This window comes from Hyperolius riggenbachi, chromosome 8 (genome assembly GCF_040937935.1).
Source record: "Hyperolius riggenbachi isolate aHypRig1 chromosome 8, aHypRig1.pri, whole genome shotgun sequence".
NCBI classification, from domain to species: Eukaryota; Metazoa; Chordata; class Amphibia; order Anura; family Hyperoliidae; genus Hyperolius; species Hyperolius riggenbachi.
Window position 1 is genome coordinate 163,451,525 of NC_090653.1, and position 18,621 is coordinate 163,470,145.

The following is an 18,621-nucleotide window of genomic DNA, read 5'->3' on the forward strand; positions in this document are numbered from 1 at the left end:
GAAATGAGGAAGAAATCCGGTGAAAGAGGAAGGGGCAAGGGAAGAGGTGTTTCCCCTGACGGTTCACGTACAGGCCACAGGGGAGCACCCAAGAAAACCCACTCAATACCGCCCATGTTGTCCAGGACAACAACCCTCACAAATCCAAAAGAACAGGACCAGATAATTACTTGGATGACCTCTCAATCGTCCAGCAGTGGGTTAAGCAGCACCAGCACATCACGCACGAGGTCCGAGTCCTCAGCCAGTTACAAGGAGCCAGTGGGCACAAAGCTGACACAACCGGCAGCGACACCACGCACACAACTGCCAGATAACCAGTCCTATGAATTACCTCAGGACACAATGGGGTATTCGCAGGAGCTATTCCCAGCCCAACAAACTTCCACCTATGAAAGGTCAATGGAGGAACAGCCAGAAATGTTGTGCCCGGATTCACAACCATTAACTGTGGGAAATGCACCGCGCACTGAAATACAAGGCGAGTCCGAGGAGGACTCGGAAACCCAAATCCCAGAGCAAGTTGGGCAGGAGGGGTTGCAATTGCAGGAGGTCGGCCGACAAGATCTGGAAGACGACGTTGGAGTGAGCTGCGCAGAGGTTGTTCTGGGGAGCTCTACTCCACGGCGGCGGCCCCCCACAATGACATATGACGAGTTTGAGGAGATGGAAGAGGAGGGTATGGACAATGTGGACAGAGACCCAGATTTTATTTGTGAACGAGAACATCGCCGTCGTAGCAGCAGCACAGATGAGTCTGTTGAAGAACCCACTGCTGCACGAGTTCGCCTTGTGCCACAAGGTAGGCGGCGCGCAATTTCAGGCACCACAAGCGTGGAAGTTAGAGTGAGAGGCAAAAGAGGAGGAAACAGAAATCGCCAGCAAGGAGGCAGGTGCTCCAAAGTCTGGGCTTTCTTTGAAGACTGCACTGAGGATGTTACCATGGCGATTTGCAAGGTGTGCAAGACTCGCCTGAGCAGGGGGAAAAGTATTAACAACCTCTCCACCACCAGCATGAGCCGCCACATGCTATCCAAACATCCCACTCTGTGGGCAAACGCGGCAGGACAGGGTACCAGCAACACTGCCTCCCTTGGGTTCACCAGACTCACCACCAGACCCGCCTCAGCAGCAGCAGTAGCCCAGCCATTGCGTGGTTCACAACATTCACAAACATCAGACGACGCTGACACTGTCACTTTCCGGAGTAGTGCTCTTGAGGTCTCCCAGTGTTCATCAAACACAACAACCAACAGCCCTTCCGTGTGCAGCGCTACGGTTCAGTTGTCTGTGTCGGAGATGTTTGAGCGCAAGAGGAAATTGCCAGCAAATGACCCCCGGGCCGTGGCAGTAACAGCCAGCATAGCCAAGCTTCTGGCCTGCGAAATGCTGCCATATCGAGTGGTGGAGACAAACAGCTTCAAGGGCATGATGTCAGTGGCCATCCCACGTTACGTGGTTCCCAGTCGCTACCACTTTGCGCGCTCTGCAGTGCCTGAGTTGCATGAGCACGTGGTCAGCAAAATAACCCGAAGCTTGAAGAATGCCGTTGCCTGCAAGGTTCACCTCACCACTGACACTTGAACGAGTGCGTTCGGCCAGGGTCGATACATCTCCCTTACCGCGCACTGGGTGAACCTTGTGGAGCCTGGCAGCGATTCCTCACCTGCTACGGCGCGGGTGTTGCCCACGCCGCAAACAGCTGCACCGCCGTCCCTCCCACTGGATAACAACAGCAGCACCTACCTCTCTGACTCCTTCTCCTCCAACGCATCTCAAAGCTGTACCTCATCCGGAAACGCTAATCCAGCAGCAGTAGGATCGTGGAAGCAGTGCAGCACAGCTGTTGGCATGCGTCAGCAAGCGTTGCTGAAGCTGATCTGCCTTGGGGATAAGCAGCACACAGGGGAGGAAATTTGGAAGGGAATAAAGGAACAGACGGATTTGTGGCTGGCACCGCTGGATTTGAAACCGGGCATGGTTGTGTGTGATAATGGGAGTAATCTCATTCGCGCTTTAAGGTTGGCTAAGCTGACACACATCCCTTGCCTGGCGCACGTGATGAACCTAGTAGTTCAGCAGTTCCTGAGGACATACCCAGGCGTGGCCGATCTTCTGTTGAAGGTGCGTCGAGTGGCCAAACATTGTAGAAATTCCAGTACTGCTTCGGGGGCACTCGCCAAGATGCAGGAGCGCTTCAATCTCCCCCACCATCGCTTGCTGTGTGATGTCCCTACGCGCTGGAATTCTACGCTGCACATGCTAGCACGCTTTTGTGAGCAGAAGAGTGCAGTGGTCCAGTACATGACGGCGCAGTACCGAGGCGCATCCGGACAGCTGCCAAGCTTCTGTGGATCCGATTGGGCCAACATGTTGGACCTCTGCCAAGTCCTCCAAAATTTTGAGCAATCCACGTTGCTTGTGAGCAGTGACAACTCTTCAGTCAGCATTACCATACCACTGCTGTGTTTACTGAAGAGGTCAATGTTGAAAATCAAGGAAACAGCTGTCATGATGCAACTGGGGGAATCTGAAGGAGAAAACGATCAGCGTGATGGTACCAACATCAGGCCATCCGCCTCAGGGAACGCTGGCCCCAGCAGCTATGACGAAGAAGAGGAGGAGGAACAGCTGGAGTTGGAGCAGGAATTTCATGCCACCACTGACGAGGGCCAGAGCGGTGCACGTTGGACTTCCACAATTCAACGCGAATGGTCAGCAGAAGCAGACCAGGAGGAAGGTGACGACTATGATGCATCACAACAACTATCACAACGCTCACAAGAGGATGATGAGGATTCTGGTAGGACTCTGGCACACATGGCTCAATTCATGCTAGACTGCATTGAACGTGACCCACGCATTGTGCGCATTCTGGACAACACCAATTACTGGGTTTATACCCTTCTGGATCCACGGTACAAACACAATGTTCCAAAACTGCTTGAAGAAAGAGTCAGACAGGTCAAAATGGAAGAATACCAGCAGGCCCTTGTGGAGACTTTAGAGAGGAGATTGACATCCTCCCCCTCCTCTAGCCAGTTGTACGCAGACAGACTGACTTCCGCAAACCCAGGACGACCAGGAGGGCAGCAAACAACGCAAGCCGCAGCTAGTGCCCAAAAGGGAACGGTATCGGCAGTGTCCTTGGAGTGGGAAAATTTTCTGACACCCATGCAGCAGCAGCCCACTGAACAGCAAGCGTGCAGATCCACCTCCAACACCGATCGCCTGGAGAAGATGGTCAAGGACTACATGTCAGATGACGTAGCTGTGTCGAACAATCCATCTGCACCCTTCAACTATTGGGTATCGAAGCTAGACACCTGGCACGAACTGGCAATGTACGCAATAGAGGTGCTGGCTTGCCCGGCAGCCAGCGCTATGTCGGAACGTTGTTTCAGTGCTGCCGGAGGCATCATCACAGATCGGCGTATCCGCCTCTCCACAGAAAATGCAAACCGTCTGACTCAAATTAAAATGAATCAATCCTGGATTGGAAATGACTACGCAACACTCCAGGACCCCAACCAAGTAACATGACCAATGAACATCTGGGATGGTGTAGCATTTCCGGTCCCTGTTTATTGAACCTCTCATCTGTATTACATTTATGACTGCATGGCGGCAAAAAGCATTGCTGCTATATCCGCACGCTTTTTGTCCTCATGCAAGGCCTAGGTTGTTGTGTCTCAAAAACCGTGGCCTTCTCCTCCTGCGCCTGCTCCTGTTCCATCACGTCTGCTGCTGCTGGGTTAGCGTTGCCGCGTGGTCCCTGTTTATTGAACCACTTATCTTTATTACATTTATGACTGCATGGCGGTACAAAGCATGCTATCCGCACGCTTCTTGCCCTCATGCAAGGCCTGGGTTGTTGTGTCTCACAAAGCGTGGCCTTCTCCTCCTGCGCCTCCTCCTGTTCCATCACGTGTGCTGCTGCTGGGTTAGCGTTACCGGTCCCTTTTCCTGGAACCTCTTATATGTATTACATTTATGACTGCATACCGACAAAAAACATGTTACCTGTGCAAAGAAAACAGACATTTCCCGCATTTAAAAGACAGTTTTCCCTTTGAAACTTTAAAATCGATTTTCTCAAAAACTATAAGCTCTTTTTGCTAATTTTTTTTCCTCTTGTACCCACTCCCAAGGTGCACATACCCTGTAAATTTGGGGTATGTAGCATGTAAGGAGGCTTTACAAACCACAAAAGTTCGGGTCCCCATTGACTTCCATTATGTTCGGAGTTCGGGTCGAACACCCGAACATCGCGGCCATGTTCGGCCTGTTCGGCCCGAACCCGAACATCTAGATGTTCGCCCAACACTAGTCCGTACCTGAAAAGTTTTCTGGGCATAGATCTGACTTTCAGAATTTCAGGAATCGTGTGTTGTCTTATTTTGAGTTGAGGCCCAATCTGTCAGGATCTGAGAACCAGAGGGTAACATTTATAAAGACCCTATGTCATGATCGGTGTCAGCACGCAGAGAGAATCTGATTATTGGCGATCTGATCAAGAATGCAGATATATACCCGATTATTGATGATCTGCAGTATCACCGATAATCCGATATATTGCTAACCTCTGGACACCAGCAAAAGAACACAATAAAGACAGTAATATATCAGATAGTGTGGAAATGTCCACCACACGGTAATTCCTCAGAGGTGTGGTTACCTCTGAATGGGAACCGCATGAGTGAGATCCTCTAACCAGGCTGAGTGAGGAATCTCGACCCCCAGCAGTAATCGTCTGCTTGGGGCAGCCGTCTCGGAGAGGCAAGCCTCAGAGATAACCTTCCAGTGGGAGACGTTCCACTGAAGGGAGAAAGGTCAGACAGGCAAGGGTTCGGCAACAGAGATGTCAGCGGCAGTGCAGGAGCGGAAGGCAGAAGAGTAATCGTTAGACAGGCAGAGGTCGGCAACAAGGATCAGATAGGCAAAGGTACAAGATCAGCAAGAGATAGAGTAGTCAGGGATAGCCAGAGTCAAAACACAGATCAATATACAATAACAATCCTAAGCTAAGGTGTGAAATCCTTAGTATCAACACCAGGGCACTGCACTAGGGTCTGAGCGCCAACACAGAAGTGTATTCACGACAGCAGACAAGGAGCAACTGACAGACAGCTCCTTTTATGCTGGGGAACGCTCTAGCAGCGTCCCCCAGCCGCCCAGCCAATCCCTGGCCCTGCTGGAGTCAGCTGACCAGCCTGGTCAGCTGACTCCTCTTCGGGAACGATAAAGTTCCTGTCTCCTTGCGCGCGTGCCAAGCGCCGGATAAGTGCCGGCGAACGAGACCCCATAGGAGGCAACTGCGCGGCGGAGTCCGCCGAGCATACGGACTCCGCCGACCGCACAGCCGGCGGTGGGAGTCCGGGAAGCGGAGCCCGCTGCCTCATGCCTGCTGGCAGTGAGTCCGCTATCCCTCACACCCTACTGTCGGGAGATTCACAAACATGGGTATATAGTCTGCAGGCTGAGCATAAGGCCTTATCTTAAGTACAGGAGTTTTTTAAGGCCATGGCCGTTATATACAATGATCCGGATATTGCTATCACTGCTGAAAGGAAACTAAAAGCTCTCAGACAGGGCCATAATCCTTTATGCCGCAGAGTTTAGAAGGTGGGCTGTATCAGCTAGATGGGGAACGTACGCATTGTTAGACTGTTTCCTGTCAGGATTATCTGATGCAGTTTCTGATTTGATGTTAGGGCATCCTGAACCTAAATCCCTAGACGAAGCAATTTCGTTGGCGGTACGGGTTGATCGCCGCCTTCGTTATCAAAGACAGACCTGTGGGAGAAACGCTGTAAGATCTGTTTCCTACGCCTCTTCTCCACCCTCGTCCCCTCAAGACGAACCGATGCAGATCGGTCACTCTAGGTTAACGCAAGTGGAAAAGAATCGCAGGTGGTCAGAAAGACTCTGTCTATTGTGAGGGACCAGCTTCAGATGGTAAGCATTTAGCAGGAACAGAGCAGCTCCAAGCAGGTTTATATGCAAACATAAATCAAAGTTTATTTTAGCAGCAGGTTCACAAACAAGTTTTCAGTTCAGTAATATATTCCACAAAACAAGGGTAAGGCCAACTCCGGCCGGGTGCTTAATTTCAGCGTTGAGTAACACACAAACGTCAGTACAAACACATGCAGTCCCCTGCAGCAGCTTCTCAGCAGAGCGACTTCCTGGAAACAAACGAAAACCTTTTCTGTGCAGACTGACAGAACCTGCTGGACACACCCCTCTCTCACCTCTTCCTCTCCAGAGACTTGTTAGCTCTGTTGTTAACCCTTTGTGGGCTAGACAGGCAGCAGTCCACAAATACAATGCATAATATGTTCCACCCAGGACCTGGCGACCAGATGCACCCACCCTGCTCTACATCTGGTCAGCTCCGGACCCTTCTCAAGGCTTCAACCCCTGTCACTCCTGACAGTCAGCAAAAGCCTATCCTCCGGAGCTGCTACAGGATGTAGCGCCTGAACCTGGGTGCAACATACCGTCCATCGCACACCACTTGTGACAAAGAGAGTGGCACTTTGCCAGCCACTTTGTCACACTATACTGTGCTGAGGAGGGTCATATTGTCCAGAATTGTCCTAAGAAGTCGGGAAACGCTGCCGCCTAGGTGTAGTCAGAGGTAATACCCTAGGCGAGCCGTTTCTACCTCTAAACAATAACCGTTTGCTCCTCCCTTGCTCCATTACCTGGGAGGGTTGGGTCACGGCCACAGAGGCATTCGTGGACTCGGGCTCTGCAGCTAATTTTATAGACTATGACTTTGTGAAAAAATTGGGTATTCCTTTACTCCCGCTGGATCGTCAGATTCTGGTCACAGCGGTAGATGATTCTCCGTTACAGTGTAGACAGCCTCTTTCCCAGACTCCCTCGTTATGTACTATAGGGGTGCTACATAAGGAGAAACTACAGTTCTTTGTCCTGCAAATGGCAACCTCTACCATTATCCTCGGTAGGCCCTGGTTGCAACTACACTCCCCTCAGATTGACTGGGCTACCGGTCAGCTACATAGCTGGTCAACCCATTGTCATCATCATTGTTTAGAGAGAGTTGCTGTTTGTGCCACCAAGGTTCAGGTAAAAGGGGTGCCAGTGCAGTACACAGAGTTTTCTGACGTGTTTTGTCCCAAATCAGCAGACAAACTCCCACCTCATCGAAGTTTCGATTGTCCAATTGAGTTAAGATCAGGTTGTATGCCTCCTAGGGGTCATCTCTATAATTTGTCTGGGCCCGAGAAGCTGGCTATGCAGGAATACATTAAGGAAAATTTGGCCAAGGGCTTCATCCGTCCTTCCAGATCCCCAGCGGGGGCTGGGTTCTTTTTTGTGCAGAAGAAGGACGGTGGGCTCAGAACTTGTATTGACTATCGGGGGTTAAATAAGATCACAGTGAAAAATCGCTATCCACTGCCTTTAATAGACGATCTGTTTGCTCAGGTGACCAATGCCAGTATTTTCTCTAAACTGGACCTTCGAGGGGCATACAACCTGGTACGCATTAGGGATGGTGACGAATGGAAGACGATGTTCAACACGCCTGACAGGCATTACGAGTATCTGGTCATGCCCTTCGGGTTGTGTAATGTGCCTGCCGTCTTCCAAGAATTGATTAATGAAGTTTTTAGGGAGGTTCTGGGAAAATTCGTGCTAGTGTATTTGGACGATATACTGATCTTTTCTCCCAACCTAACGGAACATCGTAAACATGTGAACTTTGTGTTACGTAAATTAAGGCAGAACTCGTTGTACGCCAAGTTGGAGTAGTGCCTCTTCTAGGTCACTCAAGTCCCTTTTCTGGGATATATTATTTCCACTTCAGGCCTTTCCATGGATCCTGAAAAGGTCTCTACTGTGTTGGAGTGGCCGCAACCTGTAGGTTTGAAGGCACTCCAGAGATTTCTTTGCTTCGCCAATTACTACAGGAAGTTCATCAAGGGGTTTTCCTCTGTAGTGTCGCCCCTAACCAACCTTACCAAAAAAGAAGCTGACACTTACCATTGGTCGGCAGAGGCACAGTCTGCCTTTGCGACGCTTAAAAAGCTATTTTGTTCTGCTCCCATTCTGAGACACGTGGATGTCACTTTCCCCTTCATTGTTGAGGTAGATGCATTAGAGATTGGGGTTGGGGCTGTACTGTCTCAGCGCTCTGGCTTACAAGGCAAACTCCATCCCTGTGCCTTCTTTTCTCGTAGGTTCTCTCCAGCTGCGAGGAACTATGATATCGGCAATCGGGAGCTTCTGGCCATTAAGTTAGCCTTTGAAGAGTGGCATCATTGGCTTGAAGGGGCAGAACATACAAATACAGGTTATACTGATCATAAAAACTTGGAGTACATTGAAGGGGCCAAAAGACTCAGTCTCCGACAGGCCCGCTGGTCCCTGTTCTTTTCAAGGTTCAGATTCGTGATAACATACACCCCAGGAAGTAAGAATGTCAAAGCAGATGCATTGTCTAGGTGCTTTGAGCCTGAGACAGTTCTGCCTGCAATCCCTGAGACCATCTTACCTCAGAAACTAGTGGTAGCAGCCACGGAAACCTGGGAGGATTGGGCAGTTACTTTAGGGCCTTACCAACAGGATATCCCAGAAGGGAAGCCCGAGGGGGTTCTCTTTGTACCACTTCCCTTTCGCTTACAACTCTTGCAACTATTCCATACCCATAAGAATGCAGGGCATCCCGGAGCTGCTCGAACTCAAGACCTTTTGGCTAGATGTGTATGGTGGCCATCTTTGGCACTTGATTGCAAGGAGTTTGTAAGAGAATGCTCTGTGTGTGCCAGAAGTAAGCCATCTTGTCAGGCACCGGTGGGTACACTTCAGTCTCTACCAGTGCCAAATGAACCCTGGACTCATTTGTCTATGGACTTTGTGGGAGAACTCCCCAGCTCTGAAGGCAAGACGGTCATCTGGGTGGCAGTTCATATGATCAGTAAAATCGCTCATTTCGTGCCACTGAAGGGACTCCCCTTGGCCCAGGAATTGGCTGATCTCTTCATCCAGCACATTTTCCGGCTGCATGGCATTCTGGAAAATGTAGTGTCAGATAGGGGAGTCCAGTTTGTGTCAAAATTCTGGAGAGCCTTTTGCCATCAGCTCATTATGAACCTTTCATTTTCATCAGGCTACCACCCACAGACCAATGGACAGACCGAAAGGGTTAACCAGTCTTTGGAACAATTTCTTAGATGTTATGTGGCAGATGCGCAATCAGATTGGGTAAAGTTCCTGCCATTTGCGGAGTTTGCGCATAATAATCTGAAGAGTTCTTCTTCAGGTTTTTCTCCATTTCAGGTGATCTTGGGGAGATCTCCTAAGTTTTCTCCTTTGCCAGTGGCATTTTCTCCCTTTCCGGCCCTAGAAGATTGGCAAAGGGCTTTGAGGGAGATTTGGGTCTTAGTGAAGAGAAATCTGGGGAAAGCATTCCAGACTCAGAAAAAACAGGCAGATAAGAGACGGTCTGAAGAGTGGAAGTTTTCCCCAGGAGATAAAATGTGGGTGTCTACTTGACATCTAGCGTTGAAGCAACCATCACCCAAGTTAGGACACAGATTCATAGGCCCATACCCTGTGTCCAAAAAGATTAATGATGTGACATATGTGATTGATCTCCCAGCCAGCATGAGAGGTGTGAGATCATTCCATGTTTCCTTGCTTAAGCCTGCTGTGCATGTGGATTCCTCCCCCCCCCCCCCCCTGTGATGATTGATGATCAACCTGAGTATGAGATCGAGAAGATTTTGGATTCTCGATTGGTGCAGAATTCTGTACAGTACCTGGTCCATTGGAAGGGGTATGGCCTAGAGGAGAGAACTTGGGTGCCGGATTGTCGCATGCATGCGGAGGAGTTAAAGAAAGAGTTTTATGAGTTACACCCGGAGAAACTGGGTGCAAAGTGTCCGTGGTCTACTCCTCAGGTGGGGGGGGGGGGTACCGTAATGGATAGCGGAGATACCGCCGCAACAGCAAGCGGCATGGCGGCTATCTCCGCGTCGCAGCCGGCGGTTTCCGCCGCGTAGTTACACGCTGGTGCTTTGCCTGGTCCTTCTATTGCTCATAGACTAAGGGCTATGCGCACGCGCCAGGCGACAGGACCTTTATGCAACTAGAAGAGGAGTCAGCTGATCGGGCGATCAGCTGACACCAGCTATGCTCCGGATTGGTTGAGTGACTGGGGCGGCGCTTGCAGTATATATAGGACAGGTCATTCAGTTGCTCCGCGTCTGCTGTTGCAAATGCTACGTGTTAGCACTCAGACCTAGTCAGATCCCAAAGTGTGCTAGAACCAGCAGGAGCTGGGGATCCACACTTAGCCAGATTCTGTTGATAGCTTAAAGTATTAAGTGAATTGTATTATTTGTTATGACCTTCTGCTAGCTTGACTACTCTTCTGTTTACTGATCCTGTACCTTTGCCTATCTGATATAGTTGCCGACTATGCCTGAAACACTACTCTGATCTAGCTTTCTGTCTCTGTACCGTATCTGTCCGCTCGTTGCCAAACCTGCTTGTCTGACTCTCCTGTCCTCACCAGTGAGCCTAGTCACTGGTGAGGGATGCTCTGCTAGCATCACCTGCTTCACAGGTGAATACTGGCTGCAGCACTATCTGAATCACCTGCCCCTCAGGTGGTCAGTAGCTGCAGTACAGTCTGAATCACCTGCTCCTCAGGTGGTCAGTAGCTGCAGTACAGTCTGAATCACCTGCTCCTCAGGTGGTCAGTAGCTGCAGTACAGTCTGAATCACCTGCTCCTCAGGTGAATAGTCACTACAGTACTATCCTTTCTACCTGCCCCTCAGGTGATAGTGGCTACACTACAGTCGGAGTCACCCGCCCCTCGGGTGACCAGTACGGTTGTTAATTATAGTTCTACCTGCTCCTCGGGTGAACTATCTCACTATTGTCTGTATCTCCAGCTTGCTGGAGTTTGTATTCCTGTGTTATATAGAGATATTCCTATCTCCCAGCTCCTCTGGGAAAGCGGGTATCTCTATCATTACTGTTGCACCAAACACCTACCCTTACATTGGTTGTCCTGTTTCTGGCTATACTAGTATTATTGGTGATTCTGCAGATCACACATAATCAGGTATAGCATCTGTATTATTGGTGATACTGCAGATCACCAATAATCAGAGAAATCTGGTCTCGCTGACACCAATCGATACAATAAGCGGTTACTCTGTGCCTGTACTGATAGTAAACCAGCTGAAGTGTGTGCCGAACTTGGCCACCCCAGCATGTACAGTATAAGCTGGAACTCTGTGCCTGGACTGATAGTAAACTATCTGCAGTGTGTGCTGATCTCTGCTACCTCCAATATGTACAGTAAAAGCTTTTACTCTGTGCCTGTACTCATAGTAAACTAGCTGCAGTGTGCTGATCTCTGCTACCTACAGTGTGTACAGTATAAGCTGTTCTCTGGTGCCTGCACTGTGTGTGCTGATCTACCTCCAATGTGTACAGTATAAGGTGTTATGCTAGGTACACACCATATAATTTTCTGTGAGATTTTCTGTTAGATTTATCTGCCACATACAGTAGATCATTTCCAACAGGTTGGAAATTATCTATCTAACCATCTATCTGCCTAGCAATTAGGCATTTTTCTACTCAGCAGGAGATAACCAGAAGACAATGCACCAGAGATAATGACCATTCTCTAAAGAAAATAATCTAAAGGGGCCCATACACTTAACGATTTTCCCGCCGATATACAGCAGATTCGATCACTGTGAATGAATCTGCTGTGAAATCGTTGCACAAATGCTGACCGTTTCCGTCCAAAATCGATCATTCCCGTCGATCCTTCCATGCAGAACATTTCGGTTGATCGCCGGTGGGTTGGGAGTGTGTCAATATCGGCGTTCGAATGTCCAATGTCCGACACTAGCGGCAATACATTACCTGTTCCGCCGGCGCGTGTCCCCGCTTTGTCCGCTGTCACTTCTCCGCGCTGGGCTCCGGCTGGCTTCACTTACTTCCTGTCCCGACAGGAAGTTTAAACAGTAGAGCGCCCTCTACGGTTTAAACTTCCCCCGGTAGGAAGTAACGTGAAGCTGTAGCCCTGGAGCCCAGAGCGGAGAAGAGACAGTGGAGACCAGGGGACTTGCGCTGGCCGGATCAGGTAATGTATGCGGGGGGGGGGGGGGGGGGGGGGCGGCGATAGTTCCACAGATTGTGAAATGGTTTCATGGTGAAAACAATTCACAATCTGTTTTACATACTTTCAGTATGTACAGTATTAGCTGTAAAGCCTGGTACACACATACAATTTTGATTAGCCAATTTTAGCTCTGTTCATCATATTCATTGTCTGTTGGCCCACTTACTACATGGGGGTGGTAAAATTGGTCAGTGATTGACCAATCAAAATTGTATGTGCGTGTACATCTTTAATCTATGCCTATACTGATTGTAAATTATCTAAATAAATGACAGGGGGCTCCATCCAATATTTCAATGGGCAGGCCTGTTATCTGTAGCTTACACCGCTGCTAAGTTCATGTACATTTGGCCCCACCCATAGCCACGCCCACTCACAGAATGACCACGCCCATTTTTGCCCCACCTGGTGCCCATAAGTGCCCTGGATCTTCAAGGACCCTAGGAACGCCCCTGGTTGCTGCTGTTACTTTTATCTTTTATTAGTGGTCCCACGCCAAAATCTTATCGAGTTTGATTTAAGAGCCCCCCAGCACACATCCCTACATGCCGAACACCCACTTCATTATACAGATAGTCTCCTGCCCTGGTCATTCTGGTCATTAGAAAAGCTCATTTATATTAGAAGTCATAGTTTTGCTAAAAATTGCGCAAAAGGTGGATCAGCGCATCACCAGGCCGCTTCCGAAAGACCTACAATCAGAGGTGCGCTGAGCCCCCCCAGAAACTGCAAACGCACCTTGAACCCAAACAGAAGCTCTGCATATACACCAAAAGCAAGACTGCTAAGTGGGAGCAGCTGACCAAAAATGAATACAATTAGTACATGGCAAAGAAATGAACAGCGCTACTTAAAAACAGATAAGTGCCTACCTGCAAGAGAGTGCAAGCCCCACTTGTGGGATAAAATACACACCGAGCATACACATAACCTGTCTACCACTGGAGGATGTTGGTTTCCTGTAACAGCTTGCATGCAACTTGTTAAGTACTCGTCCCTCCCACTGCGAAGAAGTCATCCTCATATGGGAGGGGACCTAACACTAACTAAATCCTAACCTATGCATATGCATAGCCTGGATGCGCTACCAAGTAAAACTGAAAATTAAAAATTGCGCAAAAGGTGAATCAGCGCATCACCAGGCTGCTTCCGAAAGGCCTACAATCAGAGGTGCGCTGAGCCCCCCCAGAAACTGCAAACGCACCTTGAACCCAAACAGAAGCTCTGCATATACACCATAAGCAAGACTGCTAAGTGGGAGCAGCTGACCAAAAATGAATACAATTAGTACATGGCAAAGAAATTAACAGCGCTACTTAAAAACAGATAAGTGCCTACCTGCAAGAGAGTGCAAGCCCCACTTGTGGGATAAAATACACACCTAGCATACACATAACCTGTCTACCACTGGAGGATGTTGGTTTCCTGTAACAGCTTGCATGCAACTTGTTAAAGAGAACCCGAGGTGGGTTTGAAGAATATTATCTGCATACAGAGGCTGGATCTGCCTATACAGCCCAGCCTCTGTTGCTATCCCAAACCCCCCTAAGGTCCCCCTGCACTCTGCAATCCCTCATAAATCACAGCCACGCTGCTGACAAACAGCTTGTCAGAGCTGGCTGTGTTTATCTCAATAGTGTCAGTCTGCTGCTCTCCCCGCCTCCTGCAGAACTCCAGTCCCCGCCTGCATCCCTTCCCTCCCTGCTGATTGGAGGGAAGGGACCGGGGCAGGGACCGGAGCTATGCAGGAGGCGGGGGAGCAGCTGAGACTGACACTACAGATGTAAACACAGCCTCACAACATGGCTGTGATTTATGAGGGATTGCAGAGTGCAGGGGGACATTAGGGGGGTTTGGAATAGCAACAGAGGCTGGGCTGTATAGGCAGATCCAGCCTCTGTATGCAGATAACATTCTTTAAACACACCTCGGGTTCTCTTTAAGTACTCGTCCCTCTGATTGTAGGCCTTTCGGAAGCAGCCTGGTGTTGCGCTGATCCACCTTTTGCGCAATTTTTAATTTTCAGTTTTACTTGGTAGCGCACCCAGGCTATCCATATGCATAGGTTAGGATTTAGTTAGTGTTAGGTCCCCTCCCATATGAGGATGACTTCTTCGCAGTGGGAGGGACGAGTACTTAACAAGTTGCATGCAAGCTGTTACAGGAAACCAACATCCTCCAGTGGTAGACAGGTTATGTGTATGCTCGGTGTGTATTTTATCCCACAAGTGGGGCTTGCACACTCTTGCAGGTAGGCACTTATCTGTTTTTAAGTAGCGCTGTTCATTTCTTTGCCATAGTTTTGCTAAACCCTATCCCTAAACCTAGGCACCATCTTGATGATACTTTTGCCCAAATAATATATTATTACAGCTTCTAATCTCCTGGCTATGAGGAGTTAATGGTGAAGTGTTATGCTGCATGTGCAGTGGTGCATGGGGGTGGGGGGCGGGGAGCCTTTAAACAAGTTCTTCCTGATTTTGGGAAGTATCCCCTTCTCCATGACACTGGACACGGGTGCTTTGCATAGAAAAAGGGCTTCAGCCCTCTGTACTCTGCAGAGTACCCCCTAATCTTATGAACCATGAACCGTGTTGCCTAATATTGCTCTGAGGGCATGCTGGTTTATTTTAAATTCCCCAAGGATCACCAGCCTGCATGGAAGACAAGGAGCTTCCCCACTTGCTTCAGGAAGAAAAAACAATTTTTGATTAATTTAAAGGGACCCTGAGCACTACCTAAAATCAAAAATTTCACTTACATGGGGCTTCCTCCAGCCTACCGTTGGCCGCGAGGTCCCTCTGGCATCCTCCTGACTTTTCTCTGGGGCCCGCTGGCGGCTCCGGGCCGGGTGTTGGACCAATACTTCCTGGATCTGGCCGCTCCACATCATCATGCCTGCTGCTACGCGTCATCACGGCGGCCGGCGTGACAGTCCTGTGCATGCACTTTTTTTAACTCTGAACCGTGCATGCACAGGACTGTAACGCTGGCCGCTGTGATGACGCGTAGCGGCTGGCGTAATGACACGGAGCAGCCAGATCCAGGAAGAGTTTGTCCAAAACCCAGCCCGAGTGTCGCCGGTAACGGAGCCGCCAACGGGACCCGGAGAGGGGCCAGGAGGAAGCCGGGGGACCTTGCAGCCTACAGGTGGTCTGGAGGAAGCACCAGGTAAGTGAAATTTTTGATTTTAGGTAGTGGTCAGGGTTTCTTTGAATATGGTGATGCAAATTAGCCCCAATCTGCTTGCAATTCGACCCTTCTCCAGATTTAGTTCTAAATAGGTTTTATTAGGAAAGCAAAAAGATATGTTACAGGTATGATGTAATCAAATTAAACAACAATGATGTTATATTTAAACAACATTGATAACTATAATAATATATGAGAAATATTTGTAATTATGGCATAGTTCTAGTGAAATTTTTAGCTAACACTAATAAACAGAGCCGGATTTCTGGGCAGACCCCCAAAGCTCGGGACTAGGGCGGGGATATGCAAAGGGCACTGTGGATTGAGAGCTATTCACACTATTCCACATGTCGCCCCAGTCCGTCCAAAGTCACTTCACCTGCTGTGCTGCACACACTGAAACCTGCTGTGTGCGTGTGCAGGCAAGTGCACCGGGCAGCTGGGAAGTCAATCGGGCACTAGAATAGAGAGAGAGCAGAGCAGCATGTACGGAAACAGCAGGCATCGGCTGCACGGTAATTGTAGCTGCAGTGTGTATCCAGCTCCGCCCTCTTTACAAACTTCTCCCGCTCAGCTATCTTTGCAGGGCACTGGAGCCATAAAGAAAAGGAATTCCTGCTGCCTGTGTGTCTGCTGACGATCTCTGGCTTCCTCTTCTCTGCAAGGCATAAAGTAGAGTGACCAGACGTCCTGGATTGCCCAGTACACGTCCCGGATTCGGGGTCCGCTGTCCCAGGCTTAATGAGGTCCCGGGAAACGTCCCGCTTTCAGCAGCGGGACGTCCCGGCCTCGGGACTCTGGCCACTCTCTCCTCAATGAACTGGCAGCGGCGTCTATAGACGCCGTGCCAGTTCATTGCCTGCAGCCCCGCTCCAGCCTCCTCTTCCGGTGTCTGTTTCCGACACCGGCAGGCGAGCAGGGCTACGGCAAGATGGCTGCCGAAGCCCTGTACTGGAGACCTATTTGTGTCACTAGTACAGGGCTTCGGGCGCCATCTTGCCGTAGCCCTGTCAGCGCGGGAGAGAAGAGCAGGAGGAGGAAGACGGTCCCGGGACGGAGCAGCGCGCCAGAGGCCGGACACTTCTGCCAGGTGAGTAAATGCTTTCTTTTCCAGGTGAAATGTTTGCCCGCATTGTTTCTTTTCCAGGTGAAATGTTTGCCCGCATTGTTTCTTTTCCAGGTGAAATGTTTGCCCGCATTGTTTCTTTTCCAGGTGAAATGTTTGCCCGCATTGTTTCTTTTCCAGGTGAAATGTTTGCCCGCATTGTTTCTTTTCCAGGTGAAATGTTTGCCCGCATTGTTTCTTTTCCAGGTGAAATGTTTGCCCGCATTGTTTCTTTTCCAGGTGAAATGTTTGCCCGCATTGTTTCTTTTCCAGGTGAAATGTTTGCCCGCATTGTTTCTTTTCCAGGTGAAATGTTTGCCCGCATTGTTTCTTTTCCAGGTGAAATGTTTGCCCGCATTGTTTCTTTTCCAGGTGAAATGTTTGCCCGCATTGTTTCTTTTCCAGGTGAAATGTTTGCCCGCATTGTTTCTTTTCCAGGTGAAATGTTTGCCCGCATTGTTTCTTTTCTGGTGAAATGTTTGCCCGCATTGTTTCTTTTCCAGGTGAAATGTTTGCCCGCATTGTTTCTTTTCTGGTGAAATGTTTGCCCGCATTGTTTCTTTTCCAGGTGAAATGTTTGCCCGCATTGTTTCTTTTCTGGTGAAATGTTTGGCCGCAGTGCGTTTCTTTTCTGGTGAAATGTTTGCCCGCAGTGCGTTTCTTTTCTGGTGAAATGTTTGGCCGCAGTGCGTTTCTTTTCTGGTGAAATGTTTGCCCGCAGTGCGTTTATTTTGTACTGACATGTTGCCCGCATTGCGTTTATTTTGTACTGACATGTTTGCCCGCATTGCATTTATTTTATACTGACATGTTGCCTATTGCGTTTATTTTCTAGTGTCCAGGGTAACTGTTACTGCATTTATTATTTAATGGTCATAGATGGCTATGTTTGCTGCTTTGTGGTTACGGTATACTATTAGCATCACACAGTTTCTGCACACCCATGATACAAAGTCTCGTTTGTCCACATCATGGCGTAAACACTGCTTTCTTATGCCTCGCTGTTACATCATTACGTTAGCTCCGCCCATACAATGTCATGGCCACGCCCATTTTTTCGGCGCGGCGCGCGCAGCAGCCCCCCTCCCCCAGTCTTCGCCGCTGCGTGCTCCTCACTCCTTCCCACTTTTCGCCGCGGCGCGCTGTGCGCGCCGCCCCCCCCCACGCCCCCCCGTCCCAGGTTGGACCCACAAAAATATGGTCACTCTACATAAAGACACAGACACTATTCTGTCACCTCCAGACTCCCCTGTGCCTAGCTCACCATGCTTTGCATATCTCTCTCCCCTCTACTGGCTATCTATGCCAGATCAAGTTGCTCAGAAGTCCAGACATTTTACAGCAGGTTAGATGAGGTCAAAGGTCTTGCATCTGTGCTGCTTGGACTCACAGTGTGGATCAAGCATGTGGAGGAAGAAGAAAGCACAGCCTTTGGTAAGGTGATTTAAAGGTGTGTTTCCCCTGCCTGTGCTGTAAATGAAAATGAGCAGTGCCATATACACAGGACACAGCCAGCCTTTAAAGTAAACCTAGAACAAAATGACCACAAGGTTTTATGCTTACCTGGGGCTTCCTCCAGCCCCCTGTAGTCGGCTAGTTCCCTCCATGCCAGTCATCTCGGTTCTCCTGCAGTCGGATCCACAATCCACCTGGGTTGGGGGCCATGGCGCAGTCTGGGTCCCAGCCGTGCTCACCCCTATCAGGATCACATAACTGGAAGTGTTCTGCGCAAATGTAGCTATCATCTATATGAACTGACTATACACAGTTCTCTCCTGGCAACAGGAGCACAATCAGAGGTTGTGCACGGCCAGGACCATGAATGCGCAATGGCCTGTGCCATAGCCAAGTTGCCAAATTTAGGGGCCTGACAGCAGCAACACTTAGGGAGGTGGGGAGACAGTGAGAGAGTTAACAGACTACAGGGGCCTGGAAGAAGCCCCAGTAAGTATAATTCCTTGAGGTTATTTTGTCTCAGGTACACTGTAAAGTGAACCTGAGATGGTTCATTACCTCCTATTTATACTTACATGGGGCTTTCTCACGCCCCATGAGCACAGTGGCCGTCCTCTTCAGCCCCTTTGTTCTACTGCTATGCCCCTCTGTTCTGCCAGAAAGTCGAGGACTTCTGCGCATTAT